The sequence below is a fragment of the Orbicella faveolata genome, unplaced genomic scaffold (assembly GCF_042242905.1).
Source record: "Orbicella faveolata isolate gen_17 unplaced genomic scaffold, um_ofav_v1 contig_47, whole genome shotgun sequence".
Classification (NCBI taxonomy): domain Eukaryota; kingdom Metazoa; phylum Cnidaria; class Anthozoa; order Scleractinia; family Merulinidae; genus Orbicella; species Orbicella faveolata.
The window spans coordinates 12,521,501-12,527,500 of NW_028301577.1; the positions used below are offsets into that span (position 1 = coordinate 12,521,501).

The 6,000-nt window shown below is 40.9% G+C and overlaps 1 protein-coding gene and 1 pseudogene across 2 annotated transcripts in view; both read right to left on the bottom strand.

Annotated features, from left to right (window-relative positions):
• The window catches only part of LOC149097203 (uncharacterized), a 24,054-nt pseudogene extending 22,437 nt beyond the window's left edge, over window positions 1–1,617 (bottom strand). Inside the window, exon 1 of the transcript XR_016204221.1 lies at window positions 1,046–1,617. The product of XR_016204221.1 is annotated as an uncharacterized LOC149097203 (transcript). The remainder of the gene's footprint in view (window positions 1–1,045) is intronic.
• The window catches only part of LOC110052301 (uncharacterized), a 19,085-nt gene that overhangs the window by 8,848 nt on the left and 4,237 nt on the right, over window positions 1–6,000 (bottom strand). The gene's annotated exons all lie outside the window — the stretch shown is intronic.

Sequence of the window (6,000 nt, forward strand, 5' to 3'; positions counted from 1 at the left end):
GCGTGTTTCTGAAAAATATCTAAGGGGACATACAACCCAATTACAGACAGCGGGACAGGGCGAGGACTTCTTCGCACTAAATTTTTTTATATGTATTAAAACTATACTTTTATCACAGAGAACTGGACAGAGCGAAGACTTCTTCGCACTAAATTTTTTATATGTATTAAAACTGTATTTTCATCACAGAGAACTGGAAAGAGCAAATACTTCTTCGCACTAAATTTTTTATATGTATTAAAAATATTTTTTTTTATGATAGAGAACTGGACAGAGCGAAGACTTCTTCGCACTAAATTTTTTATATGTATAACAAAAATTTTTCTTATGATAGAGAACTGGACCGGTATTTACACTTATGTGTAAAACTTTTGTATTAAACAAATTTCGCAGCCTTTTTTGTACCTTACAGTGATCAGACAGGAGCAGATCTTATTTTTTCCCACAACAACAGTGCAAACTCGAGCGCGCAATCGAAAGAGGCAAGGAAATTAACGCCAAGGAAATTTGTCGATTAAAAAACAATTTCTCCCAATTTGAACTGTAAGAGATACCTGTATATACGGTAAGGAGAATTTGTGTATCACATCATTGCAGAAGCAAAACCAATAAAGTACAACCATATGTACTTGTGCCTGCTGTTTGACTATAAAACATTTGCTGTAGTAAGTTACAACGCCGGCGTTTTCTTCGGTTTGCTTGTTTTTCGTGAAATCACCAAACAGATGGTACCGTATGGTCGGAAAATGTGACCTTGCATTAGGAGTTTCGCAATTGCCAAAGGCTACAGTTGGCAATTTTCTGACCAAACTATCTTTAGACGTGGAAATCAAATTCCAATACGGTAATCTACTAGAATTCAAAGATTTCGAATTTCTTGCTCTGATTACAAAGCACTCATCCATCGACTCATAATAGCGATCAACACTCCTTTCCACACTTGAACTGTTTCAATTCGTGTCACGGCTAACTGAATGTGCTAGCTAAGCAAAACGTAATTTACAGCGTTTACAAAGAAAGCGAGACATGTAAGTTATATACTTACAATCGTCCTGTACGAAATCTAAGAACATCTCAGGAATTCTGTATTTTACTTCCCTCGTTTGGTAACACTCTGATCCCAAATGGTGAACAAACGAAACTGAAAGTGCAAAATGTGATTAGTGAAACGTTATATGATCTGGCCACATCCCGAAGTCCACAATTTGAATGACTTCCTTATAAATTTCTCAGGATGCTGGGGTCAACATGTCACACGTTCTAGAATGTTTCTCCACTATATTTAGACGCCTTCTAATTCTTTTTTTTTTTTTATAGAAAAAACAAAAGAAAAAAAAGTCAATGTTCCGTCCGTACTTGCCCGTTGTGATCCGTGCACAGCGCCGCAAATGATAACAACAGAAGAAATGACATGAACTTTTATTTTTGAAGCTATACAAACAACCATAAGGCCCTATCCACACTACGTTGGAGGAATTTGAAAACGGAGGTTTCACTCTGAAAACGCATCTATTGTTTTCCGTCCGCTAACCTGCGTCGCTCACCTCACCCAACCTTCCGAGGGCTACCCGGAATTTCCGTCTGGGACGCAGGCTAACACTACGCCGGAGGAATTTTACCGGTCAATTTGGATTTGTGTTTAAGGAAAACTGGCAGGAAAATCACATGATTATCGTGACGCCATCATTTTCGAAAAAGTCCCTTTTCAAAATGTTTTCAGTCCGTACGAAAAACCGGCGTTTTCAAATTCCTCCGGTTTGAAGAGCGTTCGTTTTCGTGACGGATTAGAGGGTCCCCAATAGGTTTGGCGGGATGCGGGATTTGGCTTTTTTTCGCCGTGATATTCGGGATTTGAGCTGAAAACAGGGGCGGGAAGCCGGAATTACAATTGCGAGCGGGAGTGGAATTTAGTGTTTTTATGGGCTTGGAATGCGGGATTCACAAGGGGAACTGAGCGGGATACGGGATTTCAATTCTTACGTGACCTCATAAATTGCATTTTGACCAGCGCAAAAGCCACAAGTTGGGCAGAAATGAACCTTTTGTGCGTATAGCTGTGTCAGGTTTCAAGTAATGTATAGCAACGGCTCTGTACACTGTCAAGTTTGGTCAAACGTATCCATTATCGCTTGACTACGTTAGTATCATGAGACTGTATGAGGTCTTTGAGTCCCATTGCCATCCTCTGACATGCATGAATGACATCTGTCCATTTCCCACAGCTTTGACGCTTGCGAATGTAACCTTGACCCCCCGATCCTTTCTAGTTTTCCCAGTCTTTTGACCTTTTCTAGAGCGCTTGTCTTGTTTTAGTCAGGATGGCCACATTAGATGGCGGTGACAATGATTTACCGAACGAAGTATGAGACACTATACATATTGCGTGGCCATATATTACAAAAAGGATGTGCGAGCGGGAATGCCTTCATTCGGAAAGAAAAGTTCTGAGCCCAGATTTCGAGGAAAGTGAACACGCTGAAAGCTTTGAAAGAAGCTATCAGGTGTGTTTACTAGCCATATCTTGAATATGGGAATGAACAATATTTTTCTTTCAATGATACGTGGACAAAAGAAAACAAAACGGTAAACACTTTACAGAAAGAAACGTTATAATCATTAATTTTGTGATTACTTATCTGCTACCCATTGAATCCTTTTGTGATATTTTATGCGATATCTATTTTTAAAAAGTCTCTGTGTTAATAATTAAATTAATTATTAATTTAACAAATTAATATTTAACGCAGGAACGTCCTTAAAAAGTAGGCAGGATCTGGATTTTCAGTCAAAAAAGGGCGGGACAGCGGGATCAACAGGAAAAAAGGGACGGGAAAGCGGGATCTGAGAACTCTATTGTGGACCCTCGGATTAGTGTGGTCGGTAGGCCTAACCGTAGAAATAAAGCTGCGTTTTCAAGTTCCTTCAGCGTAGTGTGGAGGCTGGCTAATAAGTCATTATAAGATTTTCAAATACGTAGATATATGTAAACGAATAAAAACAAAGAAAATTAAAATATAATTTGTATAATATTTAGTGTAAAAAATGAATTAACAAAACCTGCGCTAAAACAAGAACATTGGATACAAATGGTGATGTCCGTTGAGACAGTGTAGAACAATTTTGCTTTGTATTGCAACTCCGTGAGACAGGAGAGAGTGGAATCCGCAAAAAGCCTAAGAAAATATCAGAAGACGCAAAGATTGGTTCTCACTCGGTTTCACATCATTCCCCTATCCAATCCCCGATCCATGCCATTCCAATTTTCTTTCTTTTAGCGGGACTATTTGTGGTGAGATGCCATCAGTTGCGGCGGGATAATAAATCATTTAGATGGGATCATTTGTGGTCCCGGGATCATTTCTGGAGCTGTACAGATGTAATGTTGCCTCCACTCCCCCCGTTCCCCCCCTCCTCCCCCAAAGTTCCTTGTGATTCAGCCCCAACCCTTCTCCCTGCCCTGTTGGAGCTACCATTCGCCCGATCAGAATGTACTCATGATCACTACTTGCCTGCATTGCTATCTAAACCGCGTGTTCCAAGCCACTATACTACTATATATCCCTATACCTTGTAAGCTAGAAAGCATCTTCTACGGTATCGTCGTATACCACAAAACTGTTTCCCGGCGATCATCACGGTATCAAGGTAGCCAACGTAGCTTGCAGCACGCGAAGCTCCAGTCACAGTTTCATTCAACTCACCATATTAGACGCGCGTGCATGTATCCTCCATTTTTTGGTGAGTTTCTAAGTGGCAGGAGACATGGTCTTCTGTCAGTGGCCATGTTAAAGGTTGAATTATCTTAAGCTTTGTCCTGGAATTGCCCTGTTGTTTTGCTACGTTTGATGAAACCGTAACACAAGTCCTTCAATGGAAAAAACAACTCTGTTAGCCTCTTCCGGGCGTTCAGTTAGTTGGCGCCAAGGGCGAGAAACAGCGAGCCAAAAAAAGAGAGGGGCTTGGTGCTAGGAGCTTTGCCTTTGCGCGCCTTTCTTCACGCTGCGCCCTGCGCCTGGAAGAGGCTTTAATTTAGCTCTGTACATGTGTGAGAAGGTATCAAAGTGGCGCAATAAGACGCAGGCAAAACTACAACGCCCAATTTAGTAGAAACCAGAATTCTTCTTTTCTTCTGGAGCTGGAACTGGAACGGCGGTGAAATAGAACCTCCCGATTTTTACTCCCTTGTCAAAAAACATTGGATAAGTGTTAACAAAAGAAACCAAACTATCCGCTGGATAGTGATTTATCCCGTGGATAGCGTTATCCACCTTTCGAACTGGACTGCCGTAAGACCCTCTCCGGTCCCGAGAAAACACGTTAGAAGACATGTTTATCACTGTTGTTTGTGTTGTATCCTTAATCTCTTATTTTTGTTTCAAAACTAAACCGATATTGCATCACTTAAGCCCAAATTTTACTCTGTTTCTAGACAAGCATTTGCATGGATTGATGACTGGATCGGCATGACTATAGATGATGTGAGGGATTATGAGAAGGTAATGCAAGAAAAAACAAATGATAAAGTTGCACCAGACATTTGACTTTTATTTTAATTATGTGACAATAACATTGTAAAGGCGTACAAGAAGAAGAATCAGGCGCCTCAATGTTACCGGCATCCACCAGGTGATGGACAAAACACTGATCGGGATAAATTGCAGGGATGACTATTCAGCCGTTATTCTTGTCATCTTTTAGTTAGGGTCCTGAATTGAAAAGAGCACTGTCTTCCTGTCATGTTCTTCACAGTCACAGTCACTGTCACTGTCGCTGTCGCTGTCGCTCGCACTAAACTGTCTACCTATTCGTTTTTAGGAGATTGTGGTGGTGAACTGGCATCCTTATCTGAATTAGGCGGCTTGTTGCTTTCTCTTGGAACTCTTTCTACGCCTTTCAGTAAATTCAAATTAACGGTTTTCAAGACCGTTGTAGTTTCATATAAGTTCAGAGGCAAAGTGCCCCTTCCCCCGTCCATTGTGTTATCCCTTCTTACATTTCGTTGTCTGACGGATTTACCATGCATCTTAACCTACGCCCGCATTTCAACTTTTTCGTTTCTAGTTATCCTCTGTGACAGTGGCGGATCTAGACCTTGAGCTAAGGACGGGGGTAGCGGTTTTGTTTTGATTGCTGTGCCGGCCTTTCTTCCCTCTGTGATTTCTTCTTTTTTCACTCAACATAAAGGGGTCCCGGGCCCCCCGGGCCCCTCCACTAGATCCGCCACTGTGTGAGGCCGTGCTTTGGAATTTTAATGCTAGGTAAGAAAAATGTATGTGATGTTGGCAGTTTGTAATATAAATTTGGATGTTTGTAGTACGCTGTAACCCACTTGCAATCATTTTCACTGATTCTTCAACTGATCTGCCAAACATCATCGCACATTCGTACAACGTGAAATCGTCTGTCTTAAAATGTGTTACAGTATGTTTACTTTCAATGTGAAGGGTTAAGATGAGTGCCTCCATATTTAATCACATTTGGTAACCGGGAAGTAGTGACAAGTCCTGCACATGCTGGATCTGATAAAGATGCTCAAAGTTGACACGAACAAGGTGCTTGAACAATTGTCTGACGTTTCTCGAGTTCACTGAGGAACTAAGTGATGTCTCGACTGGTCATGGTTACAAAATATTTATCCCATTCCCATTTTGGACATTTTTCCCCTATTCCCAGTGGCCAGAAACCCCATGTGACCAAATCCAGTCGCTCCAAAGTTTACCCAAGTCTGTTTTTGTGTTAAATTTCAGCCGGCGAAAATTAATACTGGGTGCCTCACTCACATTTGAATGCCTTGTCAAATTATTCTGTCTACAGAATGTGAAGTGTGATCTTGATACCGATTGATATCGCCGATTTATAATCAAATAATTAAATTTGATTTGATTATAGCAATAGACAGAGGTTGAAAGTCAGCTAGTGAAATCATTTAAATCATAAGTGACGGCGTCTGGCGAACGCACTCATAATCTTTGATTACTAATAGTTTCAGTAAGTATAATA